The sequence below is a fragment of the Ranitomeya variabilis genome, chromosome 1, assembly GCF_051348905.1.
Source record: "Ranitomeya variabilis isolate aRanVar5 chromosome 1, aRanVar5.hap1, whole genome shotgun sequence".
NCBI lineage: Eukaryota > Metazoa > Chordata > Amphibia > Anura > Dendrobatidae > Ranitomeya > Ranitomeya variabilis.
In genome coordinates, this window is record NC_135232.1 from 135,905,366 (window position 1) to 135,929,776 (window position 24,411).

The window sequence follows — 24,411 nt, forward strand, 5'->3', positions numbered from 1 at the left end:
GAGGTTTTCCAATATCAGGGGTATATTCTCTTTTGAAAATATAATATTCCTTGGCTTCAGCTTACAATCTATGAATAAAAATATAGTCATTAGGCTAGAGGGAAGCAAAATTTTCACCTGGTAGATGTGCAAAACTGAACTTTCATACACCAGAAACCTTTTCCATTCTTGTTCTTTGTTTGTAGCGCTATTTTAGGGGCTTTTGAAACTGGACTGTTTCCCGGCATATCGGCATGAAGCACTATGACTTCTGTGTAAGAACACATATTTAGTTTCATTGCTAACACGCATGAGCCACAACTGTCTTTCAAAGAGGTGTTACCTTTCCATGCAGCTTCATCAGGTGAAATGGCTTTCCTGGATTTGTAGCCATCTGTGTATTTGTTGACGTATCAGTCTCTTGAAGCATCTAAAAATTTGTCAGTGACTTAATATTTCATATACTCTGCTTAAACAAAGAATAAAATAATATACAAAACAATCCTTAACCAGAATGTGGTATATCAGTTGTGTTTATATAAGCCATAATGCATACCTAATAGCAAGTCCGTAAATGTGGCTGAAAAGTGATTCTTATAATTTTGCGCTTCCATCTAAAATGAAATTAATGTTAGGTGAATTTTTTTCATCTCTTTTACATTGTTTTAGCAGTGATCGCACCACTAAGCGCATAACACTAGTAATTATAATTATATATTATTATATATTACATATATCCAGTATACGCTACGTATTACTATATTATTACACATTATTATTATTATTATATTGTGTATATATATATATATATATATATATATATATATATATATATATATATATATATATATATAATCACACATTATTGTTACACATATTAGTGCACATTGTCATTATAATATATTATTGCATATTATATATTACATATACCGGTATATTACACATTATGCTAATATAATATATATTACATTATGATAATATATTATTACATAACATTATTATATAATATTATTATTATATAATACATATTATTATATATAATATATTTTTAATATTACCATTTTGGGTGTCAGGTCCGAGCATTACTACATAAACAGTTTCATGGAAAGTGAATTGGTTATCGTGGGCCAGTTGAATGGCCACCAAGGTCTCCCGATCTGACCCCCTTAGACTTTTATCTTTGGGGTCATCTGAAGGCAATTGTCTATGCTGTGAAGATACGAGATGTGCAGCATCTGAAACAACGGATGCTGGAAGCCTGTGCTGGCATTTCTTCTGCGGTGTTGCTATCAGTGTGTCAAGAGTTGGATAAAGAGGGTTGCATTGACAATCCAACACAATGAGCAGCACTTTGAACACATTTTATAAGTGGTCATAAACTTGTAAATAACTCATGAAAGAATAAAGTTACGTTAAAACCAAGCACATCATTGTTTGTCTTTGAAATTCTCAATAAGTTTGAGGTGTCACATGACCATCTTCCTATTGAAAAAAATAAAGTTGGATCCTAAATGGCCAACTTCAAAATGGCCGCCATTGTCACCAACCATCTTGAAAAGTTTTCCCCATCCCATATAATAATGTGCCATAAACAGGAAGTTGATAACACCAACCATTCCCATTTTATTTAGGTGTATCCATATAAATGTCCCACCCTGTATATTATTATTATATTAAACTAGCTATTGAACCCGTTCTACGCCCGGGTGGCGAGCATTTATATTGGTATATGGTCTCCATCCTGGTATCCTGGCAATTGTTACCATCCACCTCTCGTGTCTCCCTTTTCCTCATAGTTTGTAAGCTTGCGAGCAGGGCCCTCATTCCTCCTGGTATCTATTTTGAACTATTCCCCTCTATAATTTGTAAAGCGCTGCGGAATATGCTGGCGCTATATAAATAAAATTATTATTATTATTATGTGCTGCTCCCATCTTGCTCTCCCATCCTGTCATGTGCTGCTCCATCCTGCATCCCCATCCTGTCATGTGGTCCCATCCTGCGCCCCCATCCTGTCATGTGCTGCTCCCATCCTGCACCCCATCCTGTCATGTGCGCCCCCATTCTGTCATATGCTGCTCCCATCCTGTGCCCCCATTCTGTCATGTGCTGCTCCCATCCTGCGCCCCCATCCTATCATGTGCTGCTCCATCCTGCGTCCCCATCCTGTCATGTGCTCCTATCCTGCACCCCCATCCTGTCATGTCCTCCCATCCTGCACCCCCATCCTGTCATGTGTGCGCCCCATTCTGTCATGTGCTGCTCCCATCCTGCACCCCATTCTGTCGTGCTGCTCCCATCGTGCGCAATCATTCTGTCATGTGCTGTTCCCATCCTGCGCCCCCATTCTGTCATGTGCTGCTCCCATCCTGTGCCCCCATTCTGTTGTAATGTGCTGCACCCATTCTGCCTGTTCCTGTTTCCATTCTGCCATATGTTGCCCCCATTTTTCTCTCTCCGGCTCTACTGCCCGAGTGCGGCTGTGCTGAGTGCGGGCGGCTGTGCTGAGTGTGGGCGGCTGTGCGTGGCTGTGCTGAGTGCGGGCGGCTGTGCGTGCCTGTGCTGAGTGCGGGCGGCTGTGCTGAGTGCGGGCGGCTGTGCTGAGTGCGGGTGGCTGTGCTGAGTGCAGGTGGCTGTGCTGAGTGCGGGCGGCTGTGCGTGGCTGTGCTGAGTGCGGGTGGCTGTGCGTGGCTGTGCTGAGTGCGGGTGGCTGTGCGTGGCTGTGCTGAGTGTAGGCGGCTGTGCGTGGCTGTGCTGAGTGCGGGCGGCTGTGCTGAGTGCGGGCGGCTGTGCTGAGTGTGGGCAGCTGTGCTGAGTGCGGGCAGCTGTGCTGAGTGCGGGCAGCTGTGCTGAGTGCAGGCGGTTGTGCTGAGTGCAGGCGGCCGTGCTGAGTGCGGGCGGCTGTGCGTGGCTGTGCTCAGTGGGGGCGGCTGTGCTGAGTGCGGGCGGCTGTGCTGAGTGCAGGCGGCTGTGCTGAGTGCGGGCGGCTGTGCTGAGTGCGGGCGGCTGTGCTGAGTGCGGGCGGCTGTGCGTGGCTGTGCTGAGTGCGGACGACTGTGCGTGGCTGTGCTGAGTGCAGGCGGCTGTATGTGACTGTGCTGAGTGCGGGCGGCTGTGCTGAGTGCGGGCGGCTGTACTGAGTGCGGGCGGCTGTGCTGAGTGCGGGCGGCTGTACTGAGTGCGGATGGCTGTGCGTGGCTGTGCTGAGTGCGGTCAGCTGTGCGTGGCTGTGCTGAGTGTGAGTGGTTGTGCTGAGTGCGGGCGGCTGTGCGTGGCTGTGCTGAGTGCGGGTGGCTGTGCGTGGCTGTGCTGAGTGCGAGCGGCTGTGCTGAGTGCGGGCAGCTGTGCGTGGCTGTGCTGAGTGCAGGCGGCTGTGCTGAGTGCGGGTGGCTGTGCGTGGCTGTGCTGAGTGCAGGCGGCTGTGCTGAGTGTGTGGCTGTGCTGAGTGAGGGTGGCTGTGCTGAGTGCAGGCGGCTGTGCTGAGTGCAGGCGACTATACTGAGTGCGGGCGGCTGTGCTGACTGCGGGCGGCTGTGCGTGGCTGTGCTGAGTGCGGGCGGCTGTGCTGAGTGCCGGCGGCTGTGCGTGGCTGTGCTGAGTGCGGGCGGCTGTGCGTGGCTGTGCTGAGTGCGGGCGGCTGTGCTGAGTGCGGGTTGTTGTGAACTCTGTTTTCAGGCTCCCTCTTGTGGTCACTGGTGGTATAGTGTGACTTTTGCTTTGGGCTCCCCCTGGTGGCTTTGTTTGTTATCCTGCTGGTCTCTGGCTATCATCTGGTTCGTTATCCTCTGGGAGGTTCCTATATAGCTCTGTTTTACTTCCACTTGTTGCCGGCTGTCGATGTAATCAGTGCTACTCAGATTCCTTCTGACTACCTTGCTCCCAGTCCATCCAGGACAAGCTAAGTTTTGTTTGCTCATTTTTTGATCAGCAGTGTTTATCATGTTTTCTTGTCCAGCTTGCTAAAATGTGATTCCCTCGCTTGCTGGATGCTCTAGTGGACTGAGTTTCTCCCCACACACCTTTAGTTGGTGCGTGGGTTCTTGAAATCTCAGGATGGATATTTTGTAAGGGTTTTTTATTGATTGCATAGACCCCTGCTCTATTTTCTGCTTTCTAGTACTAGTGGGCCTCTTTTGATGAATCTGATTTCATCCCTACGTATGTGCCTTCTTCTTACTTCACCGTTGGTATTTGTTGGGGGCTTCTATATCTTTGGGGATTATTTCTCTGGAGGCAAGCGAGGTCTTTCTTTCTCTTTAGGGGTAGCTAGTACCTCAGGCTGGCTCGAGATGTCTAGGAATTTTTTGGGCACGTTCACCGGCTACCTCTAGTTGTGTTGGATAGGTTCAGATTTGCGATCAGTCCAGTTACCATCTCCCTAGAGCTTGTCCTTAGTTTATTCACTTGCTGGTCTATTTGTGATCCTCAGCCACTAAGGATCATAACAGCGGGTGGCTGTGCTGAGTGCGGGTGGCTGTGCTGAGTGCGGGCGGCTGTGCTGTGTGCGGGCGGCTGTGCTGAGTGCGGGCGGCTGTGCTGTGTGCGGGCAGCTGTGCTGAGTGTGGGCGGCTGAGCTGAGTGCGGGCGGCTGTGCTGAGTGCGGGCGGCTGTGCTGAGTGCGGGCGGCTGTGCTGAGTGCGGGCAGCTGTGCTGAGTGCAGGCGGCTGTGCTGAGTGCGGGCGGCTGTGCTGAGTGCAGGCGGCTGCGCGTGGCTGTGCTGAGTGCGGGCGGCTGTGCGGGGTGGTGCTGAATGCGGGTGGCTGTGCTGAGTGCGGGCAGCTGTGCGCGGCTGTGCTGAGTGCGGGCGGCTGTGCATGGCTGTGCTGAGTGCGGGCGGCTGTGCATTGCTGTGCTGAGTGCGGGCAGCTGAGTGTGGCTGTGCTGAGTGCGGGCGGCTGTGCATTGCTGTGCTGAGTGCGGGCGGCTGTGCGTGGCTGTGCTGAGTGCGGGCGGCTGTGCTGAATGCGGGCGGCTGTGCTGAGTGCCGGTGGCTGTGCGTGGCTGTGCTGAGTGCGGGTGGCTGTGCGTGACTGTGCTGAGTGCGGGTGGCTGTGCGTGGCTGTGCTGAGTGTAGGCGGCTGTGCGTGGCTGTGCTGAGTGCGGGCGGCTGTGCTGAGTGCGGGCGGCTGTGCTGAGTGCGGGCGGCTGTGCTGAGTGCGGGCGGCTGTGCTGAGTGCGGGCGGCTGTGCTGAGTGCAGGTGGCTGTGCTGAGTGCGGGCGGCTGTGCGTGGCTGTGCTCAGTGTGGGCTGCTGTGCTGAGTGCAGGCGGCTGTGCTGAGTGCAGGCGGCTGTGCTGAGTGCGGGCGGCTGTGCTGAGTGCGGGCGGCTGTGCTGAGTGCGGGCGGCTGTGCTGAGTGCGGGCGGCTGTGCGTGGCTGTGCTGAGTGCAGGCGGCTGTGCGTGACTCTGCTGAGTGCGGGCGGCTGTGCTGAGTGCGGGTGGCTGTACTGATTGCGGGCGGCTGTGCTGAGTGCGGGTGGCTGTACTGAGTGCGGGCGGCTGTGCATGGCTGTGCTGAGTGCGGTCAGCTGTGTGTGGCTGTGCTGAGTGCAGGCGGCTGTGCGTGGCTGTGCTGAGTGTGAGTGGTTGTGCTGAGTGCGGGCGGCTGTGCGTGGCTGTGCTGAGTGCGGGTGGCTGTGCGTGGCTGTGCTGAGTGCGAGCGGCTGTGCTGAGTGCGGTCAGCTGTGCGTGGCTGTGCTGAGTGCAGGCGGCTGTGCTGAGTGCGGGTGGTGTGCTGAGTGCGGGCGGCTGTGCTGAGTGTGGGTGGCTGTGCTGAGTGAGGGTGGCTGTGCTGAGTGCAGGTGACTGTGCTGAGTGCAGGCAACTATACTGAGTGTGGGCGGCTGTGCTGAGTGTGGGCGGCTGTGCGTGGCTGTGCTGAGTGCGGGTGGCTGTGCTGAGTGCGGGCGGCTGTGCGTGGCTGTGCTGAGTGCGGGCGGCTGTGCGTGGCTGTGCTGAGTGCGGGCGGCTGTGCTGAGTGCGGGTGGCTGTGCTGAGTGCGGGCGGCTGTGCTGAGTGCGGACGGCTGTGCTGAGTGCGGGCGGCTGTGCTGAGTGCGGACGGCTGTGCTGAGTGCGGGCGGCTGTGCTGAGTGCGGGCGGCTGTGCGTGGCTGTGCTGAGTGCGGGCGGCTGTGCGTGGCTGTGCTGAGTGCGGGCGGCTGTGCTGAGTGCGGGTGGCTGTGCTGAGTGCGGGCGGCTGTGCTGAGTGCGGACGGCTGTGCTGAGTGCGGGCGGCTGTGCTGTGTGCGGGCAGCTGTGCTGAGTGCGGGCGGCTGTGCTGAGTGCGGGCGTCTGTGCTGAGTGCGGGCGGCTGTGCTGAGTGCAGGCGGCTGTGCTGAGTGCGGGCTGCTGTGCTGAGTGCGGGCGGCTGCGCAGGGTGGTGCTGAATGTGGGTGGCTGTGCTGAGTGCGGGCGGCTGTGCTGAGTGCGGGCGGCTGTGCGGGGTGGTGCTGAATGCGGGTGGCTGTGCTGAGTTCAGGCGGGTGTGCGCGGCTGTGCTGAGTGCGGGCGGCTGTGCATTGCTGTGCTGAGTGTGGGCAGCTGTGTGTGGCTGTGCTGAGTGCGGTCAGCTGTGCTGAGTGTGGGTGGCTGTGCGTGGCTGTGCTGAGTGCGGGCAGCTGTGTGTGGCTGTGCTGAGTGCGGTCAGCTGTGCTGAGTGTGGGTGGCTGTGCGTGGCTGTGCTGAGTGCAGGCGGCTGTGCGTGGTTGTGCTGAGTGCGGACGGCTGTGCGTGGCTGTGCTGAGTGCGGGCGGCTGTGCGTGGTTGTGCTGAGTGCGGGTGGCTGTTCATGGCTATGCTGAGTGCGGGCGGCTGTGCGTGGCTGTGCTGAGTGCGGGCGGCTGTGCTGAGTGCGGGCAGCTGTGCTGAGTGCGGGTGGCTGTGCGTGGCTGTGCTGAGTGCGGGCGGCTGTGCATGGCTGTGCTGAGTGTAGGCGGCTGTGCGTGGCTGTGCTGAGTGCAGGCAGCTGTGCTGAATGCGGGCGGCTGTGCTGAGTGCGGTCAGCTGTGCGTGGCTGTGCTGAGTGCGGGCAGCTGTGCGTGGCTGTGCTGAGTGTGAGTGGTTGTGCTGAGTGCGGGCGGCTGTGCGTGGCTGTGCTGAGTGTGAGTGGTTGTGCTGAGTGCGGGTGGCTGTACATGACTGTGCTGAGTACGAGCGGCTGTGCTGAGTGCGGGCAGCTGTGCGTGGCTGTGCTGAGTGCAGGCGGCTGTGCTGAGTGCGGGTGGCTGTGCTGAGTGCGGGCGGCTGTGCTGAGTGTGGGTGGCTGTGCTGAGTGAGGGTGGCTGTGCTGAGTGCAGGCGACTATACTGAGTGCGGGCGGCTGTGCTGAGTGCGGGCGGCTGTGCGTTGCTGTGCTGAGTGCAGGCGGCTGTGCTGAGTGCGGGCGGCTGTGCGTGGCTGTGCTGAGTACGGGCGGCTGTGCTGAGTGCGGGCGGCTGTGCTGAGTGCGGGCAGCTGTGCTGAGTGCGGGCGGCTGTGCTGAGTGCGGGCAGCTGCGCGTGGCTGTGCTGAGTGCGGGCGGCTTTGCGGGGTGGTGCTGAATGCGGGTGGCTGTGCTGAGTGCGGGCGGCTGTGCGCGGCTGTGCTGAGTGCGGGCGGCTGTGCGTGGCTGTGCTGAGTGCGGGTGGCTGTGCGTGGCTGTGCTGAGTGCGAGCGGCTGTGCTGAGTGCGGGCAGCTGTGCGTGGCTGTGCTGAGTGCAGGCGGCTGTGCTGAGTGCGGGTGGCTGTGCGTGGCTGTGCTGAGTGCGGGCGGCTGTGCTGAGTGTGTGGCTGTGCTGAGTGAGGGTGGCTGTGCTGAGTGCAGGCGGCTGTGCTGAGTGCAGGCGACTATACTGAGTGCGGGCGGCTGTGCTGACTGCGGGCGGCTGTGCGTGGCTGTGCTGAGTGCGGGCGGCTGTGCTGAGTGCCGGCGGCTGTGCGTGGCTGTGCTGAGTGCGGGCGGCTGTGCGTGGCTGTGCTGAGTGCGGGCGGCTGTGCTGAGTGCGGGTTGTTGTGAACTCTGTTTTCAGGCTCCCTCTTGTGGTCACTGGTGGTATAGTGTGACTTTTGCTTTGGGCTCCCCCTGGTGGCTTTGTTTGTTATCCTGCTGGTCTCTGGCTATCATCTGGTTCGTTATCCTCTGGGAGGTTCCTATATAGCTCTGTTTTACTTCCACTTGTTGCCGGCTGTCGATGTAATCAGTGCTACTCAGATTCCTTCTGACTACCTTGCTCCCAGTCCATCCAGGACAAGCTAAGTTTTGTTTGCTCATTTTTTGATCAGCAGTGTTTATCATGTTTTCTTGTCCAGCTTGCTAAAATGTGATTCCCTCGCTTGCTGGATGCTCTAGTGGACTGAGTTTCTCCCCACACACCTTTAGTTGGTGCGTGGGTTCTTGAAATCTCAGGATGGATATTTTGTAAGGGTTTTTTATTGATCGCATAGACCCCTGCTCTATTTTCTGCTTTCTAGTACTAGTGGGCCTCTTTTGCTGAATCTGATTTCATCCCTACGTATGTGCCTTCTTCTTACTTCACCGTTGGTATTTGTTGGGGGCTTCTATATCTTTGGGGATTATTTCTCTGGAGGCAAGCGAGGTCTTTCTTTCTCTTTAGGGGTAGCTAGTACCTCAGGCTGGCTCGAGATGTCTAGGAATTTTTTGGGCACGTTCACCGGCTACCTCTAGTTGTGTTGGATAGGTTCAGATTTGCGATCAGTCCAGTTACCATCTCCCTAGAGCTTGTCCTTAGTTTATTCACTTGCTGGTCTATTTGTGATCCTCAGCCACTAAGGATCATAACAGCGGGTGGCTGTGCTGAGTGCGGGTGGCTGTGCTGAGTGCGGGCGGCTGTGCTGTGTGCGGGCGGCTGTGCTGAGTGCGGGCGGCTGTGCTGTGTGCGGGCAGCTGTGCTGAGTGTGGGCGGCTGTGCTGAGTGCGGGCGGCTGTGCTGAGTGCGGGCGGCTGTGCTGAGTGCGGGCAGCTGTGCTGAGTGCAGGCGGCTGTGCTGAGTGCGGGCGGCTGTGCTGAGTGCAGGCGGCTGCGCGTGGCTGTGCTGAGTGCGGGCGGCTGTGCGGGGTGGTGCTGAATGCGGGTGGCTGTGCTGAGTGCGGGCAGCTGTGCGCGGCTGTGCTGAGTGCGGGCGGCTGTGCATGGCTGTGCTGAGTGCGGGCGGCTGTGCATTGCTGTGCTGAGTGCGGGCGGCTGTGCGTGGCTGTGCTGAGTGCGGGCGGCTGTGCTGAATGCGGGCGGCTGTGCTGAGTGCCGGTGGCTGTGCGTGGCTGTGCTGAGTGCGGGTGGCTGTGCGTGACTGTGCTGAGTGCGGGTGGCTGTGCGTGGCTGTGCTGAGTGTAGGCGGCTGTTCGTGGCTGTGCTGAGTGCGGGCGGCTGTGCTGAGTGTGGGCGGCTGTGCTGAGTGCGGGCGGCTGTGCTGAGTGCGGGCGGCTGTGCTGAGTGCGGGCGGCTGTGCTGAGTGCAGGTGGCTGTGCTGAGTGCGGGCGGCTGTGCGTGGCTGTGCTCAGTGTGGGCTGCTGTGCTGAGTGCAGGCGGCTTTGCTGAGTGCAGGCGGCTGTGCTGAGTGCGGGCGGCTGTGCTGAGTGCGGGCGGCTGTGCTGAGTGCGGGCGGCTGTGCGTGGCTGTGCTGAGTGCAGGCGGCTGTGCGTGACTCTGCTGAGTGCGGGCGGCTTTGCTGAGTGCGGGTGGCTGTACTGATTGCGGGCGGCTGTGCTGAGTGCGGGTGGCTGTACTGAGTGCGGGCGGCTGTGCATGGCTGTGCTGAGTGCGGTCAGCTGTGTGTGGCTGTGCTGAGTGCAGGCGGCTGTGCGTGGCTGTGCTGAGTGTGAGTGGTTGTGCTGAGTGCGGGCGGCTGTGCGTGGCTGTGCTGAGTGCGGGTGGCTGTGCGTGGCTGTGCTGAGTGCGAGCGGCTGTGCTGAGTGCGGTCAGCTGTGCGTGGCTGTGCTGAGTGCAGGCGGCTGTGCTGAGTGCGGGTGGTGTGCTGAGTGCGGGCGGCTGTGCTGAGTGTGGGTGGCTGTGCTGAGTGAGGGTGGCTGTGCTGAGTGCAGGTGACTGTGCTGAGTGCAGGCAACTATACTGAGTGTGGGCGGCTGTGCTGAGTGTGGGCGGCTGTGCGTGGCTGTGCTGAGTGCGGGTGGCTGTGATGAGTGCGGGCGGCTGTGCGTGGCTGTGCTGAGTGCGGGCGGCTGTGCGTGGCTGTGCTGAGTGCGGGCGGCTGTGCTGAGTGCGGGTGGCTGTGCTGAGTGCGGGCGGCTGTGCTGAGTGCGGGCGGCTGTGCTGAGTGCGGGCGGCTGTGCTGTGTGCGGGCAGCTGTGCTGAGTGCGGGCGGCTGTGCTGAGTGCGGGCGTCTGTGCTGAGTGCGGGCGGCTGTGCTGAGTGCAGGCGGCTGTGCTGAGTGCGGGCGGCTGTGCTGAGTGCGGGCGGCTGCGCAGGGTGGTGCTGAATGTGGGTGGCTGTGCCGAGTGCGGGCGGCTGTGCTGAGTGCGGGCGGCTGTGCGGGGTGGTGCTGAATGCGGGTGGCTGTGCTGAGTTCGGGCGGGTGTGCGCGGCTGTGCTGAGTGCGGGCGGCTTTGCATTGCTGTGCTGAGTGTGGGCAGCTGTGTGTGGCTGTGCTGAGTGCGGTCAGCTGTGCTGAGTGTGGGTGGCTGTGCGTGGCTGTGCTGAGTGCGGGCAGCTGTGTGTGGCTGTGCTGAGTGCGGTCAGCTGTGCTGAGTGTGGGTGGCTGTGCGTGGCTGTGCTGAGTGCAGGCGGCTGTGCGTGGTTGTGCTGAGTGCGGACGGCTGTGCGTGGCTGTGCTGAGTGCGGGCGGCTGTGCGTGGTTGTGCTGAGTGCGGGTGGCTGTTCATGGCTATGCTGAGTGCGGGCGGCTGTGCGTGGCTGTGCTGAGTGCGGGCGGCTGTGCTGAGTGCGGGCAGCTGTGCTGAGTGCGGGTGGCTGTGCGTGGCTGTGCTGAGTGCGGGCGGCTGTGCATGGCTGTGCTGAGTGTAGGCGGCTGTGCGTGGCTGTGCTGAGTGCAGGCAGCTGTGCGTGGCTGTGCTGAGTGCAGGCGGCTGTGCTGAGTGCGGATGGCTGTGCTGAGTGCGGGCGGCTGTGCTGAGTGTGGGTGGCTGTGCTGAGTGAGGGTGGCTGTGCTGAGTGCAGGCGACTATACTGAGTGCGGGCGGCTGTGCTGAGTGCGGGCGGCTGTGCGTTGCTGTGCTGAGTGCAGGCGGCTGTGCTGAGTGCGGGCGGCTGTGCGTGGCTGTGCTGAGTACGGGCGGCTGTGCTGAGTGCGGGCAGCTGTGCTGAGTGCGGGCGGCTGTGCTGAGTGCGGGCAGCTGCGCGTGGCTGTGCTGAGTGCGGGCGGCTTTGCGGGGTGGTGCTGAATGCGGGTGGCTGTGCTGAGTGCGGGCGGCTGTGCGCGGCTGTGCTGAGTGCGGGCGGCTGTGCGTGGCTGTGCTGAGTGCGGGCAGCTGTGTGTGGCTGTGCTGAGTGCGGTCAGCTGTGCGTGGCTGTGCTGAGTGCGGCAGCTGTGTGTGGCTGTGCTGAGTGCGGGCGGCTGTGCTGAGTGCAGGCGGCTGTGCGTGGCTGTGCTGAGTGCGGGCGGCTGTGCGTGGCTGTGCTGAGTGCGGGCGGCTGTGCGTGGTTGTGCTGAGTGCGGGTGGCTGTTCATGGCTATGCTGAGTGTGGGCGGCTGTGCGTGGCTGTGCTGAGTGCGGGCGGCTGTGCTGAGTGCGGGCGGCTGTGCTGAGTGTGGGTGGCTGTGCGTGGCTGTGCTGAGTGCGGGCGGCTGTGCATGGCTGTGCTGAGTGCGGGTGGCTGTGCATGGCTGTGCTGAGTGTAGGCAGCTGTGCGTGGCTGTGCTGAGTGCGGGCGGCTGTGCGTGGCTGTGCTGAGTGCGGGCAGCTGTGCATGGCTGTGCTGAGTGTGAGTGGTTGTGCTGAGTGCGGGCGGCTGTGCGTGGCTGTGCTGAGTGCGGGTGGCTGTGCATGGCTGTGCTGAGTATGAGCGGCTGTGCTGAGTGCGGGCGGCTGTGCGTGGCTGTGCTGAGTGCAGGCAGCTGTGCTGAGTGCGGGTGGCTGTGCTGAGTGCGGGCGGCTGTGCTGAGTGTGGGTGGCTGTGCTGAGTGAGGGTGGCTGTGCTGAGTGCAGGCGACTATACTGAGTGCGGGCGGCTGTGCTGAGTGCGGGCGGCTGTGCGTGGCTGTGCTGAGTGCGGGCGGCTGTGCGTGGCTGTGCTGAGTGCGGGAGGCTGTGCGTGGCTGTGCTGAGTGCGGGCGGCTGTGCTGAGTGCGGGTGGCTGTGCTGAGTGCGGGTGGCTGTGCTGAGTGCGGGCGGCTGTGCTGTGTGCGGGCGGCTGTGCTGAGTGCGGGCGGCTGTGCTGAGTGCGGGCGGCTGTGCTGAGTGCGGGCGGCTGTGCTGAGTGCGGGCAGCTGTGCTGAGTGCGGGTGGCTGTGCTGAGTGCAGGCGGCTGCGTGAGGCTGTGCTGAGTGCGGGCGGCTGTGTGGGGTGGTGCTGAATGCGGGTGGCTGTGCTGAGTGCAGGCGGCTGTGCGTGGCTGTGCTGAGTGCGGGCGGCTGTGCGTGGCTGTGCTGAGTGCGGGCGGCTGTGCATTGCTGTGCTGAGTGCGGGCAGCTGTGTGTGGCTGTGCTGAGTGTGGGCGGCTGTGCGTGGCTGTGCTGAGTGCGGGCAGCTGTGTGTGGCTGTGCTGAGTGCGGGCGGCTGTGCTGAGTGCAGGCGGCTGTGCTGAGTGCAGGCGGCTGTGCGTGGCTGTGCTGAGTGCGGGCGGCTGTGCGTGGCTGTGCTGAGTGCGGGCGGCTGTGCGTGGTTGTGCTGAGTGCGGGTGGCTGTTCATGGCTATGCTGAGTGCGGGCAGCTGTGCGTGGCGGTGCTGAGTGCGGGCGGCTGTGCGTGGCTGTGCTGAGTGCGGGCGGCTGTACTTACTGCCTGAGTGCGGCTCTGGCTATACTGTAATGGATACAGCACCCCTGCAGTCAGCACAGCGAGGGCTGACTCCGCCCACTCGTGTCACTGGTCACATGCTGGTGGTGACATCATCGAAGGTCCTGGAGCTCCGCTGGGCTCTACAGCTAACCTGACTGGAGCTGCAGAGCACGGAGCCCTCATGGCCGGTATATTAGGGGGATACAGGTGTGTGTGGAGCCCCCATGGCCGCTATATTATGGGGGATACGCGGGTGTGTGGAGCCCCCATGGCCGGTACATTGGGGGGGAATAAGTAAGTTCGGCTGCGTCACTCTGGTCCAGACTGCGCAGGCGCGGTGCGTCATGCTTGCGCAGTCTATAAAGACGCTCCCACCGTTATATTATAGATAATGTAAGTGAAATAAAAATTTCAGGTAGTAAATACTCAATTTTAGTGGTCTGTTTTCAAGATCTGTGAAATGCTCTTGGTCAGGTTATTTGCAGTAAACAGCGAGTTGGCTGTTTTTGAACTGTATTGAGTGGTAAGCCTCCTGCTATATTTAAGGAGTTTTACAAGGAAATAACTCCTGTTCACACCCTCAAACACACCCCCTCCTTTACATGCCCTCCACATGGTAGCTGGTGTGCTAGCTCATGATTTTTTTTATACTTTTATAGCTGTAATACCATGACATTTCTGATGACTGCAAGCAAATTACAATTTTAATTTCATTTTATATGACTACATTTTTGGTAAAAAACAAGAGAACGTTGCTACAACCTCGGTCATTTCTTACTATTTAATCATGACTCTGATAAGCTGTGATAAAATATTACAGAATCAATATTTCAACTCGCATTTGGCTGGATCGCTAGGTGGGATTAACAGCTTGTACAGGGAAGAAAAAACCCAAGGAATTAAAAGGCATGATTTGATTACGTGGCTCTCTATTTAAGATGCATATACCCTCCTTAAACCTGTGAGAAAATGTTTTACCATATACAAGATCATGGTATCGGATATTGAAAGCCAATGGCAGGCAGATCTTATCAGCTTGATAGAATATAGAATATTCTAGAGAAAATTACAGTATCAAATATATCCTATCAGTTATTGATGCGTTGACAAAATTTGCTTGGTTTGTGGCCTTAACAAACAAGAGCGGCACATCTATTGCTCGCTGAGAATGATCAGCGTATACAGCAGAAATTACAGACAGATCGTGACCGTGAATTTGTGAATAGTAGCATGAAGCATGTTTGTAAATCGCGTAAAATACATACTTTTTTTACTAACAATATTGTAAAATCGACTCTGGTGGAGTGGTTTAAATGCACACTAAAAAGATGAATGTGGCACTATCTCACCAAACAATACCTATAGGTACATCATTGTTATTTTACCTGATCTGATGTATAGCTACAATCACTTACCATAAGGTCTCATACTCACATGCAAAAAACTCAGATGAGTCTCACACGTCAATACCCGGCACTGCACCCGGCACTCAGATCAGAGCGTGCGGCCGCATACAAATACATGCAGCCGCATGCTCCGTTACTGAGTGACGGTTGCAGTGCCGGGTATTGACGTGCGAGACTCATCCGAGTTTCTCGCATGTGAGTATGAGCCCTAATACAATTCTCTGCATGCCAGCTGATGTGACAAAGTATAATACACTAGAAATCTGGAGAAAAATGTACAGCTCTAACATGGCTAATAAGCGTGTTAAACCATCTTTAATAATCGGCGATCATCTCACGATATAAAGGGACATTCACCAAGGGTTATGAACAAACATACAAGAATGAGATTTTTGTCATTATTGCCATAAACAACAAATTTCAAAAATTATAAAATAGCTGACTTGAGCGGGGATGCTGTTGAGGGATCGTTTTATAATGAAGAAATACAAAAAATATAGATGGATGAGAATCATATCTACAGAACTGAAATAAGAACCAAGTGTATCAGGAGTAAGACTTTTTTTTGTCAAATGGCGCAGCTACCCCTCAAAATGTAGCAGTTGGATTCAGACTTCCCAGCTTGCAGACATATAACATGGAACACAAATAATTTTATATAACATTACTGTGTAATGCGTCAGCAAAAATCTACCCTGCGAATACAATTTTCATCAGGCTCTCGCCTACCAAAGAAACCTTCAAAAAGAACCTGAAGACCCACCTCTTCCGACAAGCCTACAACCTGCAGTGATCCTTAGTCTGCTGAACCGCCGCACGACCAGCTCTACCCTCTCCTAGTGTATCCTCACCCATCCCCTGCAGACTGTGAGCCCTCGCGGGCAGGGTCCTTTCTCCTTCTGTACTTGTGTGTGCCTTGTTTTGCTCAGGCATATTGTGCTTGTCTATATCTGCCCCTTTCCCATGTAAAGCGCCATGGAATAAATTGTGTTATAAAAATGTATAATAATAATAATCTTACACAACTAAATCAGAAAAGCCTGTTCATCTTTCTTTGAGGTAGCACTCACAGAAATTCAATACCCACATATTTGGAACACCTTGAACAGGATGAGGGTAGTGTTTTTTTATTGGTAAGTGCGGGATCGTGATGCACGAATATTATGGAAAGTACGGCTTTTATTCAATCCTCAATAATCTCATAAGAGCCATTAAGTTGCGCATTAATAATTTGAAAATCACCGGCAATGAATTTATCAAACTGTGGTATTATGAACTGAGACCGGTTGTTACTCTACCAGATTCACAGATGATACAATTTGCCCCAGGACAGAAATTGGCACATATTTTAGAGCTCGAGCCCTATAGCGAGGCTTTTGTAGATACTCATTTGCTAGAGAGAGAGAGAATACTTATGCTGATGTAAAAGCTGGCTTATATAAACTATTTGTGTACTCAGATATCATACAGCATCAACTTGTGGGGGACAGCTATGTCCAACTGCTGCGCACAGTACAGGTAGCCGGTAAGAGCGGCGAAGTTATCAACCTTCAGTATGCAAAACCCGATTACGTAGCTTTATGCAACATTTTTATTCCTTGACAATTTCTATTTTATCAGACCAGGGGACACCTGTTAAATTCAAGTACGGAAAAAGATTTGTGCGATTACATTTTAGACCACGGTGGAATTGATACAATAATGTTGTCTCACCGGGTGAATGGGGATCCCACCATTTATGCCCACTATTATATTGCTCAATCTGGTCATGGCTTCAAGGGTTTCCAGGGGACACCATTCATGTATGGGTCAGGGCTCTCAGGTATCTTTAGGGGTTCATTTCAGTGATCCATACCAGTTTTCAGAAAAGGCCTAGAATTAGTCATACCGCATGTGAAGACAGCTGTCAAAAACAAAGCTAAAGACGTTGTCACTACCGTCTCCACAGCAGTTATGAATAGGATAAACAACACTCCACGTGAAGGTTCTGGCATACTTTATGTAGGTAAAAAGCAACAGAAAAGAAAAAGCTGTGCGCGCTATTCACAGACACCTATGATCATGAATAAAAGCGTTTCCAAGAGATGGCCAAGCCAGAAAAGAGTAAGATGCTCTGTGGAAGACATCTTCTAATCATGGCTTTCGTACATGATGGCTCTGTGGCGTGCACAAAATCTGAACTGAAATTTTTTTTTTCATTCCGCTGACACATTATTGAGAAATCTTTCTTTGTAGAAGTTCAACCTATTGCAGCCCTGTCAGACAACATGCCTCTGGAATTCTACATATCGGGTAGTGGTGAATATTATTATGATTTGAACACTCAGAATTGAGAAATACACTATCATATACTGTAATATTGGGGAAATACACTATCCTATAATATTGAGAATTACACTATCATATAATATTGAGAATTACACTATCATGTAATATTGGGGAGATACACTATCATATAATATTAAGCATTACATCATCATATACTGTAATAATGGACAAGTATTGAATAGTGAGTGACATATCGCATTTCATAGCGACATACATAATATGTCACTATCAAAATCATTGTGCCGTACAGCCACAAAATAGTAATAGCTATTTAATTGATAGTAACATTATCAAAACAATTGCTTTATCAAAATTAAATGATTTGATAATGCGACTATCAATTTTAATTGATACACCCCCTGGCAAAAATTATGGAATCACCGGCCTTGGAGGATGTTCATTCAGTTGTTTAATTTTGTGGAAAAAAGGCAGATCACAGACATAGCACAAAACTAAAGTCATTTCAAATGGCAACTTTCTGGCTTTGAGAAGCACTAAAAGAAATCTAGAACAAAAAATATGGTAGTCAGTACTACTTACTTTATTTAACCAAGCATAGGGAAAAAAATTATGGAATCACTCAATTCTGAGGAAAGCGCTGGCTTCCCCATAATACCTTGTTGCTTTTACATCAGATTACATATCGCAGTAAATCAGTTGCATCAAAGAAAGCAGCTAACATTTTAAAGTTTTTCATCCTGGGTAAAGGAGGTTAGAGAACACAGCTCATCATTAGAAAGAGGGACAGAAAGGCCTGCAATAAGCTGTGGTGAACTACTGCAGCATCTAAGAACATAGAAAATGGGAGTGGTAGTCTTTTAGGCCCCTTTCACACATCAGTCTTTTGCTGTCAGTCTCAATCCATCCGTTTTTTCCTCTTGGGGCTCATTTCCACTTGCGAGGAAAACGGACGAGTGCAATCCGATAAAAAATCGGATTGCACTCGGACCAATGTTATTCAATAGGTGTCTTTTCATTTGCGATTTTTTTCTCAGCCGAAATCGGACTGAGAAAAAAATCGCAGCATGCTGTGTATTGCTGCGATTCTCGGATGAGACTCGCCAATGCAAGTCAATGGGTGCGAGAAAAAAATCGCACAGCACTCGCACCATGCGAGTTCTGTCCGATTTTTACGCACCGGTGTCCTTTGAAAAGCAGGTAATTCAGCGCGGTGTACAGTAAAATCACACTGACAGGTTAGAATAGAGTAGATATATACACATAGAATGTGTATATATACATATATATATATATATATATATGTCAGTGGGACACCTATATATGTATATTTATAATTATTGCAGCGCTAGATAGCATAAAAGCCTCTAATTCAATCGCCGGCTTTTTCTCTCTCCTTCACAAACCCGACAGGATATGAGACATGGTTTACATACAGTAAACCATCTCATATCCCTTCTTTTATTACATATTCCTCTTCACTAATGTAAGAAGTGTCTGTGTGTCAAATTTGGGGGCTCTAGCTATTAAATTAAAGGGTTAAATCGCGGAAAAAATTGGCGTGGGCTCCCGCGCAATTTTTTCCGCCGAGTGGTAAAGCCAGTGACTGAGGGCAGATATTAATAGCCTAGAGAGGGTCCATGGTTATTGGCCCCCCCTGGCTACAAACATCTGCCCCAGCCACCCCAGAAAAGGCACATCTGGAAGATGCGCCTATTCTGGCACTTGGCCACTCTCTTCCCACTCCTGTGTAGTGGTGGGATATGGGGTAATGAAGGGTTAATGTCACCTTGCTATTGTAAGGTGATATTAATCCAGATTAATAATGGTGAGGTGTCAATTATGACACCTATTCATTATTAATCCAATAGTACGAAATGGTTAATAAAACACACACACACACATTATTACAAAGTACTTTAATGAAATAAAGACACAGGGTGTTGTAATATTTTATTATTCTCTTAATCCAACTGAAGACCCTCGTTCTGTAAAAAAGTAAAAATAAAAAATCAACAATATCCCATACCTTCCGATGATCAGTCACGTCCCTAGATGTAAATCCATCTGAAGGTGTTAAATCATTTTACAGCCAGGAGCTGTGCTAATGTAAATCCATGTGAAGGTGTTAAATCATTTTACAGCCAGGAGCTGTGCTAATGCAGTGCTCGTGGCTGTAAAACCCCGGGGAATTAATGGAGTGCAGAGGAATATCCTGTAGTTACCTTGAGTCACGGTGATGCGCCCCCTACTGGATGTCCTCATATGAACTCGAGCGTGGGAACTTTTCCCAGGTTCGAGTTCATATGAGGACATTCAGCAAGGGGCGCATCACTGCGACTCAAGGTAACTACAAGACATTCCCCTGCACTCCATTCATTCCCTGGGGTTTTACAGCCACAAGCACTGCATTAGCACAGCTCCTGGCTGTAAAATGATTTAACCCCTTCAGATGGATTTACATCGTGGGACGTGACTGATCATCGGAAGGTATGGGATATTGTTGATTTTTTATTTTTACTTTTTTACAGAATGAGGGTCTTCAGCTGGATTAAAAGTATAATAAAATATTACAACACCCTGTGTCTTTATTTCATTAAAGTACTTTGTAATAATGTGTGTGTGTTTTATTAACCATTTCGTACTATTGGATTAATAATGGATAGGTGTCATAATTGACGCCTCTCCATTATTAATCTGGCTTAATGTCACCTTACAATAGCAAGGTGACATTAACCCTTCATTACCCCATATCCCACCAGCCACCGCTACACGGGAGTGGGAAGAGAGTGGCCAAGTGCCAGAATAGGTGCATCTTCCAGATGTGCCTTTTCTGGGGTGGCTGGGGGCAGATGTTTGTAGCCGGGGGCCAATAACCATGGACCCTCTCTAGGCTATTAATATCTGCCCTCAGTCACTGGCTTTACCACTCTGGCGGAGAAAATTGCGCGGGAGCCCACGCCAATTTTTTCCGCGATTTATCCCTTTAATTTAATAGCTAGAGCCCCCAAATTTGACACACAGACACTTCTTACATTAGTGAAGAGGAATATGTAATAAAAGAAGGGATATGAGATGGTTTACTGTATGTAAACCATGTCTCTTATCCTGTCGGGTTTGTGAAGGAGAGAGCAAAAGCCGGCAATTGAATTAGCGGCTTTTATGCTATCTAGCGCTGCATTAAATATAAATATACATATATAGGTGTCTCACTGACATATATATATGTATATATACACATTCTATGTGTATATATCTATTCTATTCTAACCTGTCAGTGTGATTTTACTGTACACAGCACTGATTTGCCGGCTTTTCAAAGGACACTGGTGCGTAAAAATTGGACAGCAATACGGATGTCATACGGATGTCATACGGATGCTGTGATAAAAAATCACATGACACTCGCATGACACTCGCATGACAATCGCATGATTTTCCTCCGTTTTGTCTCTTGCAAGTGGAAATGAGCCCTTAGACTTGTATTAGCAACGGTATGCAATGGATGGCCTCATGTTTCAATCCATCGTTCACTGGATCTGTCGAAAATTGTTTATCTGGTGGCCGGAAAAAAGGACATAGTAACTAGTGATGAGCGAATATACTCATTACTCGAGATTTCCCGAGCACGCTTAGGTGTCCTCTGAGTATTTTTTAGTGCTCGAAGTTTTACTTTTTAGCACCGCAGCTGAATGATTTACATCTGTTAGCCAGCATAAGTACATGTGGGAGTTGCCTGGTTGCTAGAGAATCCCCTCATGTACTTATGCTGGCTAACAGATGTAAATCATTCAGCTGCGGCGCTAAAAACTAAATCTCCGAGCACTAAAAAATACTCGGAGGACACCCAAGCATTCTTGGGAAATCTCGAGTAACGAGTATATTCGCTCATCACTAATAGTAACGTTTTTTGTGTCCATTGAAAAAACGGACAGCGATGGATCTGTTCCCGTCCATCGTTTGCTAGAATGGAACCCTATGGCGCTGGATCCTTCAAATGACAGAATCCAGTGATGGATTCCATTTTTTTCTTAACTGAGCATGCTCCGATTTTTTTTTTAGAATCTAACTAGCTGGATCAGCTATTCGGATCCAGCAAAAAAATGGATCCATCACATCAGTTTTTCACAATCTGCGACGGATCTGTTTTTTTCAACAATCGACGGATTGTGACCGATGGCAAAAAACTGATGTGTGAAAGTAGCCTTAGTATGTGAATAATAATACATGGATTCTATAACACAACATAGTATAACAGGGGATGGGTTACACACTACGTAGGGGAGGGGTTAGACAGTTTGATATACTTTGATACGGGGCTGGGCACCTGTCAGATTGCATTTGACGATAAATATGCAAACTACACTACAAACCTCGGTGCTGAAAGGGCTAAAATTAGCTGAAGTGATTGTCAATGTAATTTACTGGGAAATTAAGAATATGTAATCTACAGGGATTATAGTAGTGCATATAGAATATTAACTGTTTAAACATCATAAACTGGGAATTGTGTATATTAATGTGCGTTTATATAATTTATAAGATACATTTACAGCTTACATCTGAATAGTCATGTGGTTGCATTGCATTGCAATTTTTCTGAGATAAACCATTAGCAAATGTTTTAGTATTAGCTGATTATTACAACATGTGAATACTTGCATCCTTTAAGTACCATATTTTTCTGCGTTGAAGACGACTGGATGTATAAGACGACCCCCAACTGTTCCATTTAAAATATAGAGTTTGGGATATACTCGCCGTATAAGTCGGGGGTCATCTTATACTCCGGGTGTCGTCTCATACGGCGTGTGCGGAGCTCTGAGGTTGCCGCATATGGTGCAGGGAGCGGTCCCGAATGGTTCCCAGGGTCTGGAGGAGAGGAGACTCTCCTTTAGGCCCTGGGATTCATATTCATGTAAAAAAAAGAATAAAAATAAAAAATAGGGATATACTCCCATCTCTCAGCGGTGCATGTGGCAGCTTCCGTTCCCAGGGATGCATTGCGTGAAGGACCTTTGCGACGTCACGGTCACGTGACCACAACGTCATCTCAGGTCCTTCGCGCAATGGACTTCTGATTCAGATATTTAAGAACTTAATGGATGAATCAGTGGCCAAATTAAAGATAGTCTTTGACAAGGGATTAAAGGAAGGGAGGTTGCCGACGTCCATGAGAGAGGCACTAGTGGTAGTTATTTTGAAGGAAGGCATGGACCCGGGATAGGCAGAGTCCTATAGGCCCATCTCGTTGCTGACGGCAGATGTCAAGATATTGGCAAAAGTAGTGGCCAATCGGTTAGCAGGTGTGGTCCAGAACCTGGTCCATCCTGATCAATCGGGCTTTATGCTAAATAAGTCTACAGCGATAAGTTTATGTAGACTGTTCCTGAACTTGCAGCTGCCATCAGATAATGAGGGTAGTAGGGTTGTGGTATCACTGGATGTGCATAAAGCTTTTGATAGTGTTGAATGGTGTTATTTGTGGGAGGTTTTGAAATTTTTTGGTTTTGGACCGACCTTTATTTCATGGGTGCGACTATTATATATATCCCCGACTGCTAGGGTTAGAGATAATGGGCAGTTGTCTAGTAGTTTCAGCCTTCATAGGGGAACTAGGCAGGGGTGTCCTGTTATGACCCCAATGGCGAGGGTCTCAGAGGAACGTGGAAGTCTGCAGAATACAAAAATCCAGCTCATAGGGCAGTGGTAACTGGGTTGACCATATATCTACTCCTAACGCCAACACTAGAAGTAGCCGGGGATCATTCCTACGTTGATTCTAGATGACACGCGCCAGCCGGAGAATCAAGCTACCCCTAGTAGAGGAAAACAAAAGACCTTTCTTGCCTCCAGAGAAGGGGACCCCAAAGCTGGATAGAAGCCCCCCACAAATAATGACGGTGAGGTAAGAGGAAATGACAAACACAGAAATGAACCAGGTTTAGCACAGAGAGGCCCGCTTACTGATAGCAGAATAAAGAAAGGTAACTTATATGGTCAACAAAAACCCTATCAAAATCCACACTGGAAATTCAAGAACCCCCGAACCGTCTAACGGTCCGGGGGGAGAACACCAGCCCCCCTAGAGCTTCCAGCAAAGGTCAGGATATAGATTTGGAACAAGCTGGACAAAAATACAAAACCAAAACAAATAGCAAAAAGCAAAAGGCAGACTTAGCTGATATAACTGGAACCAGGATCAGTAGACAAGAGCACAGCAGACTAGCTCTGATAACTACGTTGCCAGGCATTGAACTGAAGGTCCAGGGAGCTTATATAGCAACACCCCTAACTAACGACCCAGGTGCGGATAAAAGGAATGACAGAAAAACCAGAGTCAAAAAACTAGTAACCACTAGAGGGAGCAAAAAGCAAATTCACAACAGTACCCCCCCCTTAGTGAGGGGTCACCGAACCCTCACCACGACCACCAGGGCGATCAGGATGAGCGGCATGAAAGGCACGAACTAAATCGGCCGCATGAACATCAGAGGCGACCACCCAGGAATTATCTTCCTGACCATAGCCCTTCCACTTGACCAGGTACTGAAGCCTCCGCCTGGAGAGGCGAGAATCCAAGATCTTCTCCACCACGTACTCCAACTCGCCCTCAACCAACACCGGAGCAGGAGGCTCAGCAGAAGGAACTACAGGCACAATGTACCGCCGCAACAAGGACCTATGAAATACATTGTGAATAGCAAACGACACAGGAAGATCCAGACGAAAAGATACAGGATTAAGGATTTCCAATATCTTGTAAGGCCCAATAAAACGAGGTTTAAATTTGGGAGAGGAGACCTTCATAGGAACAAAGCGGGAAGAAAGCCACACCAAATCCCCAACGCGTAGTCGGGGACCCACACCGCGGCGGCGGTTGGCAAAGCGCTGAGCCTTCTCCTGTGACAACTTCAAGTTGTCCACCACATGATTCCAGATCTGCTGCAACCTATCCACCACAGAATCCACCCCAGGACAGTCAGAAGGCTCCACATGACCCGAAGAAAAGCGAGGATGGAAACCAGAGTTGCAGAAAAAAGGCGAAACCAAGGTGGCGGAACTAGCCCGATTATTAAGGGCAAACTCAGCCAACGGCAAGAATGTCACCCAATCGTCCTGATCAGCAGAGACAAAACACCTCAAATAAGCCTCCAAAGTCTGATTGGTTCGCTCCGTCTGTCCATTAGTCTGAGGATGGAAAGCAGACGAAAACGACAAATCAATGCCCATCCTACTACAAAAGGATCGCCAGAACCTGGAAACGAACTGGGATCCTCTGTCTGACACAATATTCTCAGGGATGCCGTGCAAACGAACCACGTTCTGGAAAAACACAGGAACCAGATCGGAAGAGGAAGGCAGCTTAGGCAAAGGAACCAAATGGACCATCTTGGAGAAGCGATCACATATCACCCAGATAACGGACATGCCCTGAGATAGCGGAAGATCAGAAATGAAATCCATGGAGATATGTGTCCAAGGTCTCTTCGGGACAGGCAAGGGCAAGAGCAAACCGCTGGCACGAGAACAGCAAGGCTTAGCTCGAGCACAAGTCCCACAGGACTGCACAAATGACCGCACATCCCTTGACAAGGAAGGCCACCAAAAGGACCTGGCCACCAGATCTCTGGTGCCAAAAATTCCCGGGTGACCTGCCAACACCGAGGAATGAACCTCGGAAATGACTCTGCTGGTCCACTTATCCGGGACAAACAGTCTGTCAGGTGGACAAGACTCAGGCCTATCAGCCTGAAATCTCTGCAACACACGTCGCAGATCCGGAGAAATAGCTGACAAGATAACTCCATCTTTAAGAATACCAACAGGA

The 24,411-nt window shown here is 51.7% G+C and overlaps 1 long non-coding RNA gene across 1 annotated transcript in view; it reads right to left on the reverse strand.

The window, feature by feature from the left end:
- Positions 1-350: 350 nt before the first annotated feature.
- LOC143793779 (uncharacterized) overlaps positions 351-24,411 on the reverse strand; it is a 71,898-nt gene continuing 47,837 nt past the window's right edge. The window contains exons 2-3 of the long non-coding RNA XR_013220258.1: positions 536-593; positions 351-409 (exon numbers count right to left, since the gene is read on the reverse strand). This is a non-coding gene — a long non-coding RNA (uncharacterized LOC143793779). The remainder of the gene's footprint in view (positions 410-535; positions 594-24,411) is intronic.